Source organism: Salvelinus alpinus, chromosome 20, assembly GCF_045679555.1.
Source record: "Salvelinus alpinus chromosome 20, SLU_Salpinus.1, whole genome shotgun sequence".
Classification (NCBI taxonomy): Eukaryota; Metazoa; Chordata; class Actinopteri; order Salmoniformes; family Salmonidae; genus Salvelinus; species Salvelinus alpinus.
In genome coordinates this window covers 42,187,927-42,209,864 of record NC_092105.1, presented here as the reverse complement: position 1 = coordinate 42,209,864, position 21,938 = coordinate 42,187,927, and the positions used below count along the sequence as shown (strand labels likewise).

The 21,938-nt window shown below is 46.1% G+C and overlaps 1 protein-coding gene across 11 annotated transcripts in view; it reads left to right on the top strand.

The window, feature by feature from the left end:
- Positions 1 to 21,938, top strand: part of LOC139546930 (protein TANC1-like) — a 303,586-nt gene that overhangs the window by 43,705 nt on the left and 237,943 nt on the right. The window lies entirely within an intron of this gene.

Sequence of the window (21,938 nt, the reverse complement as noted above, 5' to 3'; positions counted from 1 at the left end):
CAGGGATCTCATCCTCAAGCTGGCTAGTCAAAAGTTCCCCCTTAACTACAACGGAGCCAGGGAGTCTTTCTACCCAGATCTTACCTTGGAGGTGAGGAACCAACGGAAAGAGTATGATGAGAACGCAACAAATGCAGGGCAGCCAACTTCCGATATGGATTCCTCTTCCCAGCCCGGTTTAAGGTGACAGTCGAGGGATCAACACGTACGTTTGACAACCCAAAAGAGGCCGATCTGTTCTTGACAAGCAAGCTCCCTGGCTGAGGATACAGAACGGCTGTGTCAGCCGGCGAAATGGCCAAATACAGGCCAGGAATGTGTTTGAATTTCCGGCCTATGTCTTTTCGATCAGAAGATCAGAAATTGGGACTTATATGACAGGTGAGATATTGTGGCTAATATAGAATTGTTTAGCATATCATGTTTTAGCGCCACTCACCCCCTAACGTGAGAGTTAAGTGGTATTTAATATTAGTTTATATGCGGAGCATCTATAGACGACGAGTTAGTTCAAGCTGTATGTCTAGACACCCTAAGGTTTGTGTGTTAGCCAAGGAGTGCTTCGTTTGGGGAAGTCACTCAGTAAAGGGACGGGTGGAGGGACGGGAGGGGGGATGGGGTCTGTGTTTTATGTTCACGTTTATTAATACAGGTGGCATGACAAGCTCCCGCATGGCGGGCCGTTTTTCTTCTGGGTTTTGTATGACAGCAACAATTTGCTCTAAAATAAGAAATGCCACATAGTGACAGAGCACAGAGTAGACCAGGTGGAATAAAGATAGTCAGCTGGAACTGTAATGGCACTGTTAGGGCATGTCGTGAAACGAGCTAAGGTTTTTCCTCATCTTAAATCACTGGGTGCTGACATAGTGCTTCTTCAAGAAACTCATATTAAACACTCCGCTCAGGCCAAGCTACGAGTCGGCTGGATCGGTCAGATATACCAGTCTAACTTTGATGCAAAAGCGAGAGGGGTAGCAATCCTGATAAGGAAAAACATTCCTTTTGTTTACTCATCCTCGATTTCAGATCCTAATGGTCGTTATATTATTGTGGCTGGTACACTGAATTCGAAACCAATAACCTTGGTCAATTTATATGGACCCAACTTCGATGATCCATTATTTTTTCAAAGGGTATTTAAGGCCATACCAAATATCTCGGATACAAGTGTTATTGTTGGAGGTGACTTTAACTGTACGTTAGATCCTCTTTTAGATCCTCTTTTAAACAGCTATCAAGGTCACTTCAACAATCAAATGCCAGTGTCTGTCTAAATATATTGATGACAAACCTTAACATTGTCGATATTTGGAGACTGACGAACCCAACAGACAGGGATTATTCTTTCTTTTCATCAGTTCATAAATCATATTCCAGAATTGACCATTTTTTGTTGGACTCCAAACTAATTTCAGCAGCTGAGTCGGTTACCTATCACTCTATTCTAATTACGGACCACTCTCCTCTGTCCATGGTGCTGAAACTCGACAATATGTCGACAGGTCGGTGACCGTGGCGCTTAGACGCATACCTGTTGAAAGATGAGGCTTTTTGTCAGTATTTGAAGGAGCAGATTGCCTTTTTCCCCGGAACTAACGACACGGGGGATGTGGACGACTCCACCCTTTGGGAATCTCTAAAGGCTGTGATTAGAGGTTACATGATTTCTTATACATCAGAGAGGAAGAAACGTGCTAATACTAGGCTGAGAGAAATTGAAAGAGAGTTAGGGGAACAGGAGAATGTTTTTAGGACGAATTCCTCGTATACAGTCCTTGAGAAGATCAAATATGAATACAATACCATCCTTTCGAAACGTGTGGGCTCTTTACTTGCAACGCAACAAAGTTATTTTGAACTGGGTGACAAACCACATAAATTATTAGCAAGACAGCAAGGCATGTACAGGCATCTAGAGCTATTCACAAAATAAAAGACAAGAAGGGTAAAATAGTAACAGATCCGCAGGATATTAATAAATGCTTTGCGCAGTTTTACTCAGAGCTATACCAATCAAAATGCGATGCTACTGATCCACAAACTATGGAACGCTTTCTCGCTGAATGTGAACTTGTCACGCCCTGACCTTAGTTATCTTTGTTTTCTTTATTATTTTTGTTAGGTCAGGGTGTGACGAGGGTGGTATGGGTGTTTTTGGCTTGTCTAGGTTTTTTTGTATATCTATGGGGTTTTGGGATTGTCTAGGTAATGTAGGTCTATGGTGGCCTGGATTGGTTCCCAATCAGAGACAGCTGTTTATCGTTGTCTCTGATTGGGGATCCTATTTAGGTTGCCATTTCCATTTTGGTTTTGTGGGTTATTGTCTATGTGATGTTGCATGTCTGCACTCGTTTCTTATAGCGGTCACGTTCATTTTGTATAGTTTGTTCAGTATTCGTCTTTATTAAAAAGGAAGATGTATTATAATCACGCTGCGCCTTGGTCTCCTCACTACGTCGTTCGTGACAGAACTTCCTAAACTAGACAGGGGGGCAGCTGCTGCACTCGATGCAGGGATAACTTTAGAGGAAATTAACACAGCGATAGCACAATTTCCAAACAGCAAGGCCCCTGGGCCCGATGGATATGTAATAGAATTCTATAAGAAGTACTGCGCCAGTCTATCTCCACTTATGTTGCGAATATTTAAACAATCCAAAGAAAATGCCAAACTCCCGCAAACACTGTATGAGGCTACAATAGCACTGATCTTGAAAAAAGATAGAGATTCCATGGAGATGTTGTCGTATCGCCCCGTGTCGTTACTCCCCATAGAAAACAAGGTGTTGACAAAGATATTGGCAAACCGATTGAAAAAATATATTTCCGACATCATACACTCTGACCAGACAGGTTTTATCCCGGGCCGACATATATACTACAATTTGAGACGCCTTTTCAACGTAATGTATCATGATCATAAGGTTGAGGCAGTGGTTATAGCTCTTGATGCAGAGAAGGCGTTTGATCAGATTGAGTGGAAGTATATGATGTCGGTTCTGGAGCATTTCAGGTTTGGAAAGGAATTTATTAATTGGATAAGAATTATTTATGCACACCCAATGGCGTCCATGGTAACCAATCAGGAAATGTCGCAGTCATTCCGCCTGTTCAAGGGGTGCCGACAGGGGTGCCCTATTTCGCCTGCTCTCTTCGCTATAGCCATGGAACCCCTTACTACTCGCATTCGGGCATGTGCCGATATAGCTTCTGTTAAAATAAAAGACACACAGCACAAAATTTCCCTATATGCAGACGATGTTCTTTTGTTTTTGTCCAAGCCTAAAACTTCTATTCCACCCTTACTTAACTTGATGAACACATTCGGCTCCTTCTCTGGCTACAAGATAAACTGGCAAAAACGTGAGTTGATGCCAATGTCACGGCCTGTGGATATGCAATTTCTGCAATCTACCCCGTTTAGAACAGTGAGGGACAAGTTCACAAGCCTTGGCATTGTAGTGACAAGAGACCTTGATCAGCTATTGAAAGCGAATTGGGACATGAAAATATATCAGCTTAAACAAAATATAGATTTTTGGAAAACTCTGCCTATTTCCTTGGTTGGTCGTATAAACGATATTAAAATGGTTGTCCTACCCAGGTTTCTTTACCTCTTCCAATGTCTAATTTTTTTAAATACCACAAAGCTATTTTAAGAAACTGGATTCAATAGTAACTCCATTTTTATGGGATAACAAGGCAGCCAGAATTTCAAAGAAGCATTTATGCAAGTACAAGATAGAGGGAGGCTGTAACGGTCCTGACCTGTTTTATGTTGTTTTTGTATGTGTTTAGGTCAGGGCATGTGTTTTGGGTGGGCAGTCTATGTTATCTGTTTCTATGTTGGTTGTGGTTGCCTGGTATGGCTCTTAATTAGAGGCAGGTGTTTTGCGTTCTCCTCTAATTAAGAGTCATATTTAGGTAGGGTGTTCTCACTGTTTGTTTGTGGGTGATTGTCTCCTGTGTCGTGAATGTATGTACCATACGGGACTGTTTGGCTGTTCGTTTATTTTGATGTCGTCTGTTTCCTGTCCGTGAGTTTACGTTTAGTTATGTAAGTTTATGTTCAGGTTTCGTCAACGTCGTTTTCTTGTTTTGTTTATTTGAAAGTGTTTTGTTTCGTGTTGCCATCGTCGTTTCAAATAAAGAGATGGCCTATTTCCCTAATGCTGCGTATTGGTCCACTGATCCTTCTCTCCTCTCCTCATCCGAGGATGAGGAGAGCGACAGCCCTTACAGAATCACCCACCACGCTAGGACCAAGCGGCAAGGGAAAACTCAACGGAGTAAGGGACAGGAAAAGAAGGAGCAATGGACTTGGGACGATATCTTGGACGGAAAAGGTTGCTACACATGGGAGGAGATCCTGGCTGGTAGGGATCGCCTCCCATGGGAGCAGCTGGAGGCACTGAGGAGAGCAGAGGCTACCGGAGAGAGGAACCGGAGTTATGAGGGAACGCGTCTGGCACGGAAGCCCCAAAAGCCCGTAAGTAACACCCAAAAATTTCTTGGGGGGGGAGGCTAAAAGGTAGTGGGCCAAGGGCAGGTAGGAGACCTGCGCCCACTTCCCAGGCTTACCGTGGAGAGCGGGAGTACGGGCAGGCGCCGTGTTACGCAGTAGAGCGCACGGTGTCTCCTGTACGAGTGCATAGCCCAGTGCGGGTTATTCCACCTCCCCGCACTGGGAGGGCTAGATTGGGTATTGAGCCAGGTGTCATGAGGCCGGCTCAACGCGTCTGGTCTCCAGTGCGTCTCCTCGGGCCGGCATACATGGCACCTGCCTTACGCATGGTTTCCCCGGTTCGCCTACATAGCCCGGTGCGGGTTATTCCACCTCCCCGCACTGGTCGGGCGACCGGGAGTATTCAACCAGGTAAGGTTGGGCAGGCTCAATGCTCAAGAGTGCCAGTACGCCTCCACGGTCCGGTATTTCCGGCGCCACCTCCCCGCCCCAGCCTAGTACCTACAGTGCCTACACTACGCACTAGGCTACCAGTGCGTCTCCTGAGCCCAGTTCCTCCTCCACGCACTCTCTCTGTAGTGCGTGTATCCAGTTCGGTGCCTCCAGTTCCGGCACCACGCACTAAGCCTCCTGTGCGTCTCCAGAGCCCTGTACACACTGTTTCTTCTCCCCCTACTAATCCTGATGTGCTTGTCCTCAGCCCGGTGTCACCAGTGCCGGTACCTCGCATCAGTTATAGAGTGGGCTTTGAGAGTACAGTGTGCCCTGTCCCTGCTCCCCGCACTAGTAGGAAGGTGCTTATCCTTAGCCCGGTGCCTCCAGTTCCGGCACTACGCACCAGGTCTACAGTGCGCCTTATCCGGCCAGAGCCATCCGTCTCCCCAGCGCCATCTGAGCCATCCGTCTCACCAGCGCCATCTGAGCCATCCGTCTCACCAGCGCCATCTGAGCCATCCGTCTCACCAGCGCCATCTGAGCCATCCGTCTCACCAGCGCCATCTGAGCCATCCGTCTCACCAGCGCCATCTGAGCCATCCGTCTCACCAGCGCCATCTGAGCCATCCGTCTCACCAGCGCCGTCTGAGCCATCCGTCTCCCCAGCGCCGTCTGAGCCATCCGTCTGCAATGAGCCTGCAAAGCCGCCCGTCTGCCATGAGCCTGCAAAGCCGCCCGTCTGCCATGAGCCTACAGAGCCGTCCGCCAGACAGGAGCCGCTAGAGCCGCCCGCCAGACAGGAGCCGCTAGAGCCGTCCGTCAGACAGGATCTGCCAGAGCCGCCAACCAGACAGGATCTGCCAGAGCCGCCAACCAGACAGGATCTGCCAGAGCCGCCAACCAGACAGGATCTGCCAGAGCCGCCAACCAGACAGGATCTGCCAGAGCCGCCAACCAGACAGGATCTGCCAGAGCCGCCAGCCAGACAGGATCTGCCAGAGCCGTCAGCCTGCCATGACCAGCCAGAGCCGTCCTGCCATGACCTGCCAGAGCCGTCCTGCCATGACCTGCCAGAGCCGTCCTGCCATGACCTGCCAGAGCCGTCCTGCCAGGACCTGCCAGAGCCGTCCAGCCAGGACCTGCCAGAGCCGTCCAGCCAGGACCTGCCAGAGCCGTCCAGCCAGGACCTGCCAGAGCCGTCCAGCCAGGATCTGCCAGAGCCGTCCAGCCAGGACCTGCCAGAGCCGTCCAGCCAGGACCTGCCAGAGCCGTCCAGCCGGGATCTGCCAGAGTCCCTCAGCCGGGATCTGCCAGAGTCCCTCAGCCGGGATCTGCCAGAGTCCCTCAGCCGGGACCTGCCAGAGTCCCTCAGCCGGGACCTGCCCCTTGTCCCGGTGCTGCCCCTTGTCCCGGTGCTGCCCCTTGTCCCGGTGCTGCCCCTTGTCCCGGTGCTGCCCCTTGTCCCGGTGCTGCCCCTTGTCCGGGTGCTGCCCCTTATCCTGGTGCTGCCCCTTATCCTGGTGCTGCCCCTTATCCTGGTGCTGCCCCTTGTCCCGGTGCTGCCCCTTGTCCCGGTGCTGCCCCTTGTCCCGGTGCTGCCCCTTGTCCCGGTGCTGCCCCTTGTCCTGGTGCTGCCCCTTGTCCCGGTGCTGCCCCTTGTCCCGGTGCTGCCCCTTCTCCCGGTGCTGGCCGTTCATTTAGGGGATGTTAGTTTTAGGGTGGTCATTGGGAGGGGAAGACAGAAGCGGGGAGTGACTATGGTGGTGTGGGGACAGCGTCCAGAGCCGGAGCCACCACCGTGGTCAACTGCCCACCCGGACCCTCCCCTGGACTTTGTGCTGGTGCGCCCGGCGTTCGCACCTTGAGGGGGGGGGTTCTGTAACGGTCCTGACCTGTTTTATGTTGTTTTTGTATGTGTTTAGGTCAGGGCATGTGTTTTGGGTGGGCAGTCTATGTTATCTGTTTCTATGTTGGTTGTGGTTGCCTGGTATGGCTCTTAATTAGAGGCAGGTGTTTTGCGTTCTCCTCTAATTAAGAGTCATATTTAGGTAGGGTGTTCTCACTGTTTGTTTGTGGGTGATTGTCTCCTGTGTCGTGAATGTATGTACCATACGGGACTGTTTGGCTGTTCGTTTATTTTGATGTCGTCTGTTTCCTGTCCGTGAGTTTACGTTTAGTTATGTAAGTTTATGTTCAGGTTTCGTCAACGTCGTTTTCTTGTTTTGTTTATTTGAAAGTGTTTTGTTTCGTGTTGCCATCGTCGTTTCAAATAAAGAGATGGCCTATTTCCCTAATGCTGCGTATTGGTCCACTGATCCTTCTCTCCTCTCCTCATCCGAGGATGAGGAGAGCGACAGCCCTTACAGAGGCTTTGGCCTTCCTCACTTCAACCGGTATTATTGGGCTGCTAATCTGAACATTGTGTCTTTCTGGAGGGAAGGTTTACGTGCGATGAGACAGAAGGATATGCCTTCATGGCTTTTGATTGAGCAGGCCTCCTGTCAACGTTCCTCACTCCCTGCACTTGTTAATAGCCCATCATATGTGAAAAAATACACTTATATATATATATTTTTTTTTTTCACCTTTATTTAACCAGGTAGGCAAGTTGAGAACACGTTCTCATTTACAATTGCGACCTGGCCAAGATTAAGCAAAGCAGTTCAACACATACAACAACACATAGTTACACATGGAGTAAAACAAACATACAGTCAATAATACAGTGAAAAATAAGTCTATATACAATGTGAGCAAGTGAGGTGAGATAAGGGAGGTAAAGGCAAACAAAATATATTTATAAATAAATAAAAATATAAAAAAGGCCATGGTGGCGAAGTAAATACAATATAGCAAGTAAAAACACTGGAATGGTTGGTTTGCAGTGGAAGAATGTGCAAAGTGACTCTATGACTCTAATCCAGTCATTTGTCATACGCTTAGGATCTGGAAACAGATTAGGTATTTTCTTAACATACCCACTGTTTACATAGACAGCCCAATTAGCCTGAATCATGCTTTCTACCCTGCATTGGATGATGTGGTGTTTTCACAGTGGAGGGAGAAGGGGCTCACAACAATTGGTAATCTATACATAGATGGTCAGTTAGCTTCATTTCAACAATTACAGGGAAAGTTCAACATGCCAACAACACATTTTTTCAGATACCTCCAAATCAGGAATTTCTTAAGGACACATATCCCACCGTATGGCATGAAGCCAAATAGTCCTACATTAGATAGCTTGATCCTTGTCAAACCCCATTCAAAAGGGTCGGTCTCTAGAATGTATGATGTGCTACAGGCCCACATAGAGGTATCCACAGACACCATTAAAAGGGCTTGGGAACAAGAACTTGGTTCAGAAATCTCAGATGGGGACTGGGTAGAAGCTCTCAGGAATATAAACCACAGTTCAGTGAATGCCAGACACAACCTTGTACAGTTTAAGGTGATACACAGGTTACATTACTCAAAAGTAAAACTGCATAAAATATTCCCGGACACCTCACCACTGTGTGAGAGGTGCAAGCAGGATGAGGGGACGTTGACCCACTTATTCTGGACATGCCCTATGTTACATGCTTACTGGGCTCTCATTTTTGATTACTTATCTAAAGCCTTTGATAGAGTTCTAGCCCCAGACCCATTGATCGCTCTGTTTGGTACAGTTGATGGGAATAACCAGGATGGGAAAGCTGTCTCTCTTTGTACTCTATTAGCCAAAAGGCTCATATTGCAATTTTGGAAATTGGAGACTGTACCTACCTTTGAAATGTGGTTACGGGATTTAGGGAATGTAATACATATGGAAAAGATTCGATACAATACCTCCAATAGAAGTCCAGTGTTTTACAAAATATGGCAGCCGATACTGGATAAATGGTCTAGTCCCGCTTCATAACTGGGTTGACGATCTGCTGCTACTCTGTGCTGTACTCCACTCAATATTTACTTTTGGCTTAACTACACTGCTTGTAATGACTATATGCTGTCTTCTTATACATGTACCAGCTAATAGGATTTTGTTTTATTTTGTGTATGTGTGAGTTAAGTTTTGTTTTGTCCTCTAAATTGGCCATCCCATTCAACAGTACAATGAATGTCATTGTTTGTATTGCTGTCTTTTTTATTTTTTTATATATATATATTTTTAAACTATAGTTTTGGCAAGTCGGTTAGGACTTCTTTGTCCATGACACAAGTCATTTTTCCAACAATTGTTCACAGACAGATTATTCCACGTATAATTCACTGTATCACAATTCCAATGGGTCAGAAGTTTACATAGACTAAGTTGACTGTGCCTTTAAACAGCTTGGAAAATTCCAGAAACTGATGTCATGGCTTTAGAAGTGTAACGGCGGTCCTCCTCCTCTTCTACCGAAAAGGAGGAGTAGTGAGGGAACCAAGGCGCAGCGGGTTGTGAACACATAATATTTATTAAAGACAAGACGAAAACGAACTATACTTGATAATGATACAAAATAACAAAACGAAAGTAGACAGACCTGAACGACGAACATACATAAACACGAGAACGCACGAACAGGGAAAAATAGCCTACATGAAATGAACAAACCGTAACAGTCCCGTATGGTGCGACAAACACTGACACAGGAGACAACCACCCACAAACAAACACTGTGAACAGCCTACCTAAATATGACTCTCAATTAGAGGAACGCCAAACACCTGCCTCCAATTGAGAGCCATACCAGGCAACCCTAAACCAACATAGAAACAGACAACATAGAATGCCCACCCAAACTCACGTCCTGACCAACTAACACACAAAACTAAACAGAAAACAGGTCAGGAACGTGACATAACCCCCCCCTCAAGATGCGTACTCCGAACGCATCACCAAAAAGTCCAGGGGAGGGTCTGGGTGGGCATCTGACCACGGTGGTGGCTTAGGCTCCGGGCGTGGTTCCCACCCCACCATAATCAATCCCCGCTTCCTTAGCCTCCCCACAATGACCACCCTCCAAATAACCCCACCTAAATTTAGGGGCAACACCAGAATCAAGGACAGCTCTGGGACAAGGTAGTTCAGGACATAGGGATAGCTCAGGACAGAGGGATAGCTTAGGAGAGAGAGGTAGCTCAGGATAAAGAGGTAGCTCAGGATAGAGGGGCAACTCCGGACTGAAGGGCAGCTCCGGACAGAGAGACAGCTCTGGACTGAGGGGCAGTTCTGAATTACTAGCCGCTTCTGGCTGAGGGACAGCTCATGGCTGACTGACGGCTCTGGACGCTCATGGCAGGCTGACGGCTCTGGACGCTCATGGCAGGCTGACGGCTCTGGACGCTCATGGCAGGCTGACGGCTCTGGACGCTCATGGCAGGCTGACGGCTCTGGACGCTCATGGCAGGCTGACGGCTCTGGACGCTCATGGCAGGCTGACGGCTCTGGCTGCTCATGGCTCTCTAACGGCTCTGGCTGCTCATGGCTCGCTGACGGCTCTGGCAGATCCTGTCTGGCTGGCGGCTCTGGCAGATCCTGTCTGGCTGGCGGCTCTGGCAGATCCTGTCTGATTGGCGGCTCTGGCAGATCCTGTCTGATTGGCGGCTCTGGCAGATCCTGTCTGGTTGGCGGCTCTGGCAGATCCTGTCTGGTTGGCGGCTCTGGCAGATCCTGTCTGACGGGCGGCTCTAGCGGCTCCTGTCTGGCGGACGGCTCTAGCGGCTCCTGTCTGGCGGACGGCTCTGTAGGCTCATGGCAGACGGGCGGCTTTGCAGGCTCATGGCAGACGGGCGGCTTTGCAGGCTCATTGCAGACGGATGGCTCAGACGGCGCTGGGGAGACGGATGGCTCAGATGGCGCTGGGTAGACGGATGGCTCAGACGGCGCTGGGGAGACGGATGGCTCAGATGGCGCTCGGGAGACGGATGGCTCAGATGGCGCTGGGGAGACGGATGGCTCTGGCCGGATAAGGCGCACTGTAGACCTGGTGCGTGGTGCCGGAACTGGAGGCACCGGGCTAAGGACACGCACCTTCATACTAGTGCGGGGAGCAGGGACAGGGCACACTGGACTCTCAAAGCCCACTCTATACCTGGTGCGTGGTACCGGCACTGGTGACACCGGGCTGAGGGCAAGCACATCAGGATTAGTAGGGGGAGAAGAAACAGTGTGTACAGGGCTCTGGAGACGCACAGGAGGCTTAGTGCGTGGTGCCGGAACTGGAGGCACCGAACTGGATACACGCACTATAGGGAGAGTGCGTGGAGGAGGAACAGGGCTCTGGAAATGCACTGGTAGCCTAGTGCGTAATGTAGGCACTGTAGGTACTAGGCTGGGGCGGGGAGGTGGTGCCGGAAATACCGGACCGTGGAGGCGTACTGGCACTCTTGAGCATTGAGCTTGCCCAACCTTACCTGGTTGAATACTCCCGGTTGCCCGACCAGTGCGGGGAGGTGGAATAACCCGCACCGGGCTATGTAGGCGAACCGGGGAAACCATGCGTAAGGCAGGTGCCATGTATGCCGGCCCGAGGAGACGCACTGGAGACCAGACGCGTTGAGCCGGCCTCATGACACCTGGCTCAATACTCAATCTAGCCCTACCAGTGCGGGGAGGTGGAATAACCCGCACTGGGCTATGCACTCGTACAGGAGACACCGTGCGCTCTACTGCGTAACACGGTGTCTGCCCGTACTCCCGCTCTCCACGGTTAGCCTGGGAAGTGGGCGCAGGTCTCCTACCTGCCCTTGGCCCACAACCCCTTAGCCCCCCCCCAAGAAATTTTTGGGAGTTACTCACGGGCTTTTCGGGCTTCCGTGCAAGACGCGTCCCCTCATAACTCCGGTTCTTCAACCCAGTAGCCTCTGCTCTCCTCAGTGCCTCCACCTGTTCCCATGGGAGGCGATCCCTTCCAGCCAGGATCTCCTCCCATGTGTAGCAACCTTTACCGTCCAATACATCGTCCCAAGTCCATTCCTCCTTCTTTCGCTGTCCCTTACTCCGTTTACACCGCTGCTTGGCTCTGGATAGGTGGGTGGTTCTGTAACGGCGGTCCTCCTCCTCTTCTACCGAAAAGGAGGAGTAGTGAGGGAACCAAGGCGCAGCGGGTTGTGAACACATAATATTTATTAAAGACAAGACGAAAACGAACTATACTTGATAATGATACAAAATAACAAAACGAAAGTAGACAGACCTGAACGACGAACATACATAAACACGAGAACGCACGAACAGGGAAAAATAGCCTACATGAAATGAACAAACCGTAACAGTCCCGTATGGTGCGACAAACACTGACACAGGAGACAACCACCCACAAACAAACACTGTGAACAGCCTACCTAAATATGACTCTCAATTAGAGGAACGCCAAACACCTGCCTCCAATTGAGAGCCATACCAGGCAACCCTAAACCAACATAGAAACAGACAACATAGAATGCCCACCCAAACTCACGTCCTGACCAACTAACACACAAAACTAAACAGAAAACAGGTCAGGAACGTGACAAGAAGCTTCTGATTGGCAAATTGACATAATTTTTGTCAATTGGAGGTGTGCCTGTGGATGTATTTCAAGGCCTACCTTCAAACTCAGTGCCTCTTGCTTGACATCAATGGAAAATTAAAAGAAATCAGCCAAGACCTCAGAGAAAAAATTGTAGACCTCCAAAAGTCTGGTTCATCCTTGGGAGCAATTTCCTAACGCCTGTAGGTACCACGTTCATCTGTACAAACAATAGTACGCAAGTGTAAACACCATAGGACCACGCAACCGTCATACCGCTCAGGAAGGAGATGCGGTCTGTCTTCTAGAGATGAACATACTTTGGTGAGAAAAAGGCAAATAAATCCCAGAACCACAGCAAAGGACCTTGTGAAGATGCTGGAGGAAACAGGTACAAAAGTATCTATATCCACAGTAAAACGAGTCCTATATCGACATAACCTGATAGGCCGCTCAGCAAGGAAGAAGCCACTGCTCCAAAACTGCCATAAAAAAGACAGACTACGGTTTGCAGCTGCACATGGGGACAAAGATCGTACTTTTTGCAGAAATGTCCTCTGGTCTGATTAAACAAAAATAGAACTGTTTGGCCATAATGACCATCGTTATGTTTGGAGGAAAAAGGGGGAGGCTTGCAAGCCGAAGAACACCATCCCAACTGTGAAGCACAGGGGTGGCAGCATCATGTTGTGGGGGTGCTTTGCTGCAGGAGGGACCAGTGCACTTCACAAAATAGACGGCATCATGAGGGAGGACAATGGAGGCCTATAAACCTGACTCAGTTACACAAGCTCTGTCAGGACGAATGGGCCAAAATTCACCCAACTTATTGTGGGAAGCTTGTGGAAGGCTACCCAAAACTTTTTACCCAAGTTAAACAGTTTAAAGGCAATGCTTCCAAATACTGAGTGTATGTAAACTTCTGCCCCACTGGGAATGTGATGAGAGAAATAAAAGCTGAAATAAATCATTCTCTCTACTATTATTCTGACATTTCACATTCTTAGGATCACCACTTTATTATAAGTGACCTGAAACAGGGAATTCTTACAAGGATTAAATGTCAGGAATTGTGAAAAACTGAGTTTAAATGTATTTGGCTAGGTGTATGTAAACTTCTGACTTCAGCTGTATTTGTTGAACATTGCCTTTGCGGTACAAGAAGGAAGCAAATATGGCCAGTGAAGAGTTAATTAACAACTTTATTGATACTGCCTTAAAAGAATGTCAACGACTTGTTTCCTAAAGCAACACTTTCAGGAAATTTGACAGGAATAAAATAGCTTTGTTGTGTTGTAAATCTCAGCCAGCCAGACACACACTCCTTCCTCTCATATTTGTGGACAGCACAGCATTGGTTGTGTTTTGGAGCTGGGATGTGCGTGAATCATAGTGGAACTCGTGGACTGGGTATGTAAAAAAGGGTTGCTCATTGTCATTTCCTCCTTTCATAACATACTGTAGGCTTCCAGTGTGAAGGGCAGACATTGTGCACAATGCCTGAGACAGCTTCCACCCATTCTTCCATACCTGCTCCTTCACTTCCTCTTCCAGGGTTTAGGATTGTGTTGTTCACTTCTCATTGTTTTAGTGAACTTTGAATTCAGAACAGCCTATTTCCTCTTTCTGTATAAATGGCCAGTAATAAAATGTCCATCATCTTTAACCTGTCAAATGTAGGCTGGAAATGAACATTTGCCCAATCTCCCACAAATAAAAACTCATTTCATAGAGGCATTCTTTATCTGACAAACTGTTATTGGCAAAGTGTCTATTTTCTCAGATGACTGAAAGGTCATAGACAGCCCGGTGTGAATTTCGACTGTCGCTATGACAACAGCGGTGGGGGAAATTTAGAGGAATCATTCATGTAGAATCAGTGGATGAAAAGACTGGCGATGGCCGTTATCAGGAGAGCAGTAAATAAGAAACTGACCACAGGCTGCAGGGGAAGTCATGCTGAAGGTTGCTCTCTTCATTGTCTGACATCTCAGAGTACAAAGCAGCTCCACACTCAAACATGCCTGTGTGTCGATGGCACCAGCCCCGAAGGCAATCAGGAAAACAATCCCACTTCCGTTATATATATATAGTCCAGCGTCTCGGATGACCGTCTTATAGATGGCCCCATTAAGCACATGTCAGCCTTTGCCATTGTGCAGGTGAGACTTTCCTTTCTTCCCCTCAACCTGTATGTGGTGAACTCCATTAAGGGAGACCAGTGAAAAGGCTACAACATGATAACTTGAACCCATCTGGTATCCACTTTTTGCGAGCTGAAAGGATAGTTTTCTATTGGGTCATAGGATCATAGAATTCGAGGATCGTCCCTTAGATTAAGCTTGTCTTACACCAAAGGTGACTACTAGGCCTACTTATAAGGTGATATGGGCGATGTACAGCAGGTGAGGCAATTCTGCACATAATTTCCTAAAAGGTCATTAATTGCAGTTCAAACACAGATTAGACATGCCCAGAACCTCTTACATGTTTACAATTAGGCCTAAGCCTGATATTTTTAATTATGGGAGAATGTGTAGTCTATAGGTCTATGTAGGCCTATGTGTGTCAATGTGATTGACAATTCCCAGTACCTCCAGCCTCCAGCCTATATTTTTGACTGGTGGTGGTCCCTGGGAATCTCTACCATACGCCTAGTGGTGGCTGTGGCTCTGGGAATGGTGCTTGCTTTGCGGTGCCTCAGAACAAATGTGAAAATTGAGTGTCTACCCCTCAATTCAGTGTGTCCACAAAGGCCTGACAGCCACAGTATTTCTTTGGCAGTGCTGCTCTGATAGAGGCCCTTTCCAGGGGCTTTGACCAAAGAAGATAATATCACAACTTCTAAATGTTATGGGTTGGTTGGTAGTCAATTGGCTTATCAAACTGAGGGTTAGATCAATCTTAGTGCCTAGCCGTCCTGTATGTTGTAGGCCTATGCTCTGCTCTTTAGTTTTTCTTAAAGGTCACAATTTTTTTCCACCTAAAGCTTATCGTTTTTTAATGTTGATTTTGTCCCTTTGTTCTTATAAGAGGCACATGTTGATTTCATTAACTCTTATAGATCATATGTCACAGGGAGATTTAAAGACAGGGAATATAGCCTAGCCTATATATATCCTAACTCTTGCTCTCTACCTTTAACTTTAAGCCCAGTCTGCCCTTCAATAGAACTATGGATGCCTCAGAAATTCACCCAAAATGTAGGCCTAATGGCAATCAAGCTTAGAGCAAAGTTAGCATCTAGGATTAGGAGTAGTAGTGTTTCTCTCCTCTACATCAATTAGCGTTAGCGTGGTCCACCTGGCTCTGAACTTGGCCACAGTACAAATGAATGTGTGGGATACAGTGATTGTAAACATGTGCAGCCCTTGACCCACGAGCCACTGCGGCCCCTCATGATGAGTTCCGTTTTTTTGTGGCCCCCACCCCATCAAATTTGCCGATCCCTGGTCTACATCGTGGTTCCCTCAAAGAGAGAACATTTTATAATTTATGCTACTGGTGCTGTTTCTTTTCACAAGAGTGGCGCGTGTAGCTTGTTGTCGTCCAATTACAAGTCATCAAACCGGCACTAGGCTACAGTCATAGAGCTAGAGCCTCCGAGTGGCAAGTTATTAGGAGATATCCAGGCTAATCAATGAAAGATAGAATTAAAATGACAGAACTTAAAGTGAAATTTAAAAAAATCAGATTCAGAGTGTTGAATAGTCACATGTACAGAGATTGCAGGGTACAATGAAAATCTTAGGTTCAGAGCTCCAACATGCAGGACTAAGGGATATAAAAAAAATGAAATGGTCATAAAAATAAATAAATAGCACTATATACACTGAACAAAAATTGAAATGCATCATGCAACAATTTCAAAGATTTTAATGAGTTACAGTTCATATAAGGAACTTGACTGGCAATACAGATATGCATCTGTTGTTCACAAATACCTTAAAAAAAGGTAGGGGTGTGGATCAGAAAACCAGTCAGTATCTGGTGTGACCACCATTTGCATTATTTAAATAGGGTATTTCTGTTTTTCTGTTTTTTTTATACATTTGTTAACAGTGTTTTTGTATTGTCATTATGTGGTATTGTGTGTATATTGATGAGGGGAAAAAAATATTTCATTGATTTTAGAAAAAGGCTGTAACATAAATAAAATTAAAAAAATGGGGTCTGATACTTTCTGAATGCACTGAATCTATATACATACACTAAATTACCAAAAGTATGTGGACACCTGCTTGTCAAACATCTCATTACAAAATCATGGGTATTCATTTGAAATTGGTCGCCCCCTTTGCTGCTATAACAGCCTCCACTCTTTTGTGAAGGCTTTCCACTAGATGTTGAACATTGCTGTGGGGACTTGCTTCCATTCAGCCGCAAGATCATTAGTGAGTTTGGGCACTGATGTTGGGCGATTAGGCCTGGCTCGCAGTCGGTGTTCCAATTCATCCCCAAGGTGTTTGGAAGTCGGTAGTGAGTGTTGCGACCGAGGACAGATAATTTTTTCACGCTACGTGCTTGTGTGGCCTACCACTTCACGGCTGAGCCCCTGTTGCTCCTAGACGTTCCCACTTTACAGTACAAGCACATACAGTTGACTTTGGCAGCTCTAGCAGGGCAGAAATTTGACGACCTGATTTGTAGGAAAGGTGGCATCCTATGACGGGGCCAGGTTGAAAGTCACTGAGCATTATGTGTTTTAATCAAATAAACCATATGCACTGAGCTTGTCTGATGTAAGCACTGAGCTTGTCTGATGGTTTACACCAATCGATTGGTCGAAAGAACAGATGACTCTTGGTCGACAAAGATTTTTTTTAGTCGGGGACAGCCCTAGTTGTTTTGCTCCAGGACGCCCACATGCCTCAAAAGACTTGTCTGAAGGTGAAAAAATGTATGGAAGTATATATTGAGACTGTTAAATTCCCAAAATAAGGGGTTAAATATATGTAACAAAAGAAATAAACAATTGTTTCCTCATCTTTCTTATATCTCTCAGAGCAAACATCCTTTAGATTTTTGGGGTGAACTATCTGTTGTTCCATGTAGTGAATTTGTTATTGAATGCATTTCTATAGGCTAATAGCGGTAATAAAACAAATGATTTAACCTTTATTTAACTAGGCAAATCAGTTGAGAACAAATTCTTATTTACAAAGACGGCCTACACCGGCCAAACCCGGACGACGCTGGGCCAATTGTGCGTCGCCCTATGGGACTCCCAATCACGGCCAGTTGCGATACAGCCTGGAATCAAACCAGGGTGTCTGTAGTGACGCCTCCAGCACTGATATGCTGGAGTGAAAATGATACCTGGTATGACCTTAATACAATTCCATATAGCTTAGTAGAACCCCTGTGTCACGTTCTTCGTCCTCCTCGTCTGAGGAGGAGTAGGAGATATCGGACCAATACGCAGCGTGGTGAGTATTCATATTTATTTAGAATACTTTCAATAAAGAAAAAAAACTATAAACTGACAAAATAAACGAAGACGCAACAGTCCCGAAATAGTGAACACTAAACACAGGAACACACGAACAGGAACAATCACCCACAACCCACAATACAAAACAGGCTACCTAAATATGGTTCCCAATCAGAGACAACGACTAACACCTGCCTCTGATTGAGAACCATATCAGGCCAAACACATAGAAACAGACAAACTAGACATACAACATAGAATGCCCACTCAGATCACACCCTGACCAAACAAAACATAGAAACATACAACGCAAACTATGGTCAGGGCGTGACACCCTGTCCCGTCTTTGACAGGGTTTAGACTAGAGGTCGACCGATTATGATTTTTCAACGCCGATACCGATTATTGGAGGACCAAAAAAGGTCGATACCGATTAATCGGCCGGTTTTTATTTATTTATTTGTAATAATGACAATTACAACAATACTGAATGAACACTTATTTTAACTTAATATAATACATCAATAAAAATCAATTTAGCCTCAAATAAATAATGAAACATGCTCAATTTGGTTTAAATAATGCAAAAACAAAGTGTTGGAGAAGAAAGTAAAAGTGCAATATGTGCCATGTAAAAAAGCTAACGTTTAAGTTCCTTGCTCAGAACATGAGAACATATGAAAGCTGGTGGTTCCTTTTAACATGAGACTTCAATATTCCAAGGTAAGAGGTTTTAGGTTGTAGTTAATATAGTATTTATAGGACTTTTTCTCTCTATACCATTTGTATTCCATATACCTTTGACTATTGGATGTTCTTATAGGCACTTTAGCATTGCCAGTGTAACAGTATAGCTTCCGTCCCTCTCCTCGCTCCTACCTGGGCTCGGACGAGGAACACATCGACAACAGCCACCCTCGAAGCAGCGTTACCCATGCAGAGCAAGGGGAACAACTACTCCAAGTCTCAGAGCGAGTGACGTTTGAAACGCTATTAGCGCGCACCCCGCTAACTAGCTAGCCATTTCACATCGGTTACACCAGCCTAATCTCGGGAGTTGATAGGCTTGAAGTCATAAACAGCGCAATGCTTGAAGCACAGTGAAGAGCTGCTGGCAAAACGCACGAAAGTGCTGTTTGAATGAATGCTTACGAGCATGCTGCTGCCTACCATCGCTCAGTCAGACTGCTCTATTCAATATCAAATCATAGACTTAATTATAACATAATAACACAGAAATACGAGCCTTTGGTCATTAATATGGTCGAATCCGGAAACTATCATTTCGAAAACAAAACGTTTATTATTATCGCATATACCCTGACTCTGTGTGCAATGAACGCAAGAGAAGTGACACAATTTCACATGGTTAATATTGCCTGCTAACCTGGATTTCTTTTAGCTAAATATGCAGGTTTAAAAATATATACTTCTGTGTATTGATTTTAAGAAAGGCATTGATGTTTATGGTTAGGTACACGTTGGAGCAACGACAGTCCTTTTCCGGTGAATGCGCACTGCATCGATTATATGCAACGCAGGACACGCTAGATAAACTAGTAATATCATCAACCATGTGTAGTTAACTAGTGATTATGATTGATTGATTGATTGTTTTTTATAAGATAAGTATAATGCTAGCTAGCAACTTACCTTGGCTTCTTACTGCATTCGCGTAACAGGCAGGCTCCTCGTGGAGTGCAATGAGAGGCAGGTCGTTAGAGCGTTGGACTAGTTAACTGTAAGGTTGCAAGATTGAATCCCCGAGCTGACAAGGTAAAAATCTGTCGTTCTGCCCCTGAACAAGGCAGTTAACCCACCGTTCCTAGGCCGTCATTGAAAATAAGAACGTGTTCTTAACTGACTTGCCTAGTTAAATAAAGGTGTAAAAAAAATATATATATATATGTTTTTTTTAAATCGGCCAAATCGGTGTCCAAAAATACCGATTTCCGATTGTTATGAAAACTTGAAATCGGCCATTCCGATAAATCGGTCGACCTCTAGTTTAGACTGTTACCTGTTTTAATAGGCTACTCTCTGGGTGTAGTCAGACTGAAGGTGATGGACCTTCATTATAATTCAATGAATAGGCTAGTCATGAATGTGTATTTTGAAGGTGAGTGTTGTGTGTGCTTTTCTTGGCCTCACTGATCCTCTGTCTTTTGTTTTAGTGTTCTGCCGTTGTACAGTTTGTTTGTCTAGACAGATTTAGGCTAGTCCCAGTATATTCCCACCCAATATGCTTTCAGATGGATAATGCAGTTCAATTGTGCCTTAGAAAAATATTGAGTGAAAAGGCTTGTTATGCCTGTTTTGAAGAAGCTGTGTGGTACAGATCCAGCAAGGTAACTGTCGTGCCCCCCCATCTTTCATCATTCACCCCCATTAGCCTGTCAAAAGAGGGCTAGTGCACATCATCTCAACTGAGGGCTTGGATCGATGTGTCTCGGAAGGCCTCCCTGCTAATGAAAAACAATAGTTTTTTCCTCCACATCTCCAGGAGCCAGTGGAGATCTAAGTGGAGCCCCTGGGCCCCTGGGCCCCAGGCTAGCTTACTGATGGCCCAGATTCTGGCTTCTTGCAGCCTATGTCCTGTGTGCAAAAAGACGGCCATATTTGGCAGGGCCTCCGCTCTCCATCTCCATGGTGAATAATGTGCTGGTTCTATAAGTAGAGTGCCAAATTCAGCACAATGTATTCAGCTATTAGGAAGTGAAGAGTGAAGAAAAACAATATATGAGGTGTTGACAAAATCAGGGTGGTTAATAGTTTGGGCTCTAATTTGGGACTGCATTGTACTGTGAATGCAAGAAAATGGCCAACCAGAACAGTAACACTCCTGTTTTTTAAAGTAATAGATGTTAGAATCGCAGAACATAAATCACAACAAAATGCAATTCACCAAGGTTCTTTTACCTAGCTATATTACTTCAAGTTACCAGCATGCACTGTATTCTGAAAGTATTCAGACCCCTTCCCTTTTCTCATCAATCTACACATAATATCCCATACAGACAAAGTGAAAACAGGTTTTTAGAAATGTTTGCAAATCTATTAAAAATATAAACAGAAATACCTTATTTACATAAGTATTCAGACCCTTTGCTATGAGACTCGAAATTGAGCTCCGGTGCATCCTGTTTCCATTAATCATCCTTGAGATGTTTCTACAACTTGATTGGAGTGCACCTGTGCTAAATTCAATTGATTGGACAAGATTTGGAAAGGCACCTGTCTATATAAGGTCCAACAGTTGACAGTGCATGTCTGAGCAAAAACCAAGCCATGAGGTTGAAGGAATTGTCTGTAGAGCTCCAAGACAGGATTGTGTCGAGGCACAGATCTGGATAAGGGTACCAAAACATTTCTGCAGCATTGAAGGTCCCCAAGAACACAGTGGGCTCCATCATTCTTGAATGGAAGAAGTTTGGAACCACCAAGACCCTTCCTAGAGCTGGCCACCCGGCCAAACTGAGCAATCTTGGAAGAAAGGCCTTGGTCAGGGAGGTAATCAAGAACCCAATGGTCACTCTGACAGAGCTCCAGAGATCCTCTGTGAAGATGGGAAACCTTCCAGAAGGACAACCATCTCTGCAGAACTCCACCAATCAGACCTTTATGGTAGAGTTGCCAGATGGAAGCCACCTCAGTAAAAGGCACATGACAGCCCTCTTGTAGTTTGCCAAAAGGCACCTAAAGGACTCTCAGACCATTAGAAACAAGATTCTCTGGTCTGATGAAACCAAGATTGAACTTTTTGGCCTGAATGCCAAGCGTTAAGTCTGGAGGAAACCTGGCACCATCTCTACTGTGAAGCATGGTGGTGGCAGCATCATGCTGTGGGGATGTTTTCCAGCGGCAGGGAATGGGAGACTAGTCAGGATCGAGGGAAAGATGAATGGAGCAAAGTACAGAGAGATCCTTGATGAAACCTGCTCCGGAGCGCTCAAGACCTCAGACTGGGGCAAAGATTCACCTTCCAACAGGACAACAACCCCAAGCATACAGCCAAGACAACGCAGGAGTGGCTTCGGGACAAGTCTCTGAATGTCCTTGAGTGGCCCAGCCCGAGCCCGGGCTTGAACCTGACCAAACATCTCTGGAGAGACCTGAAAAT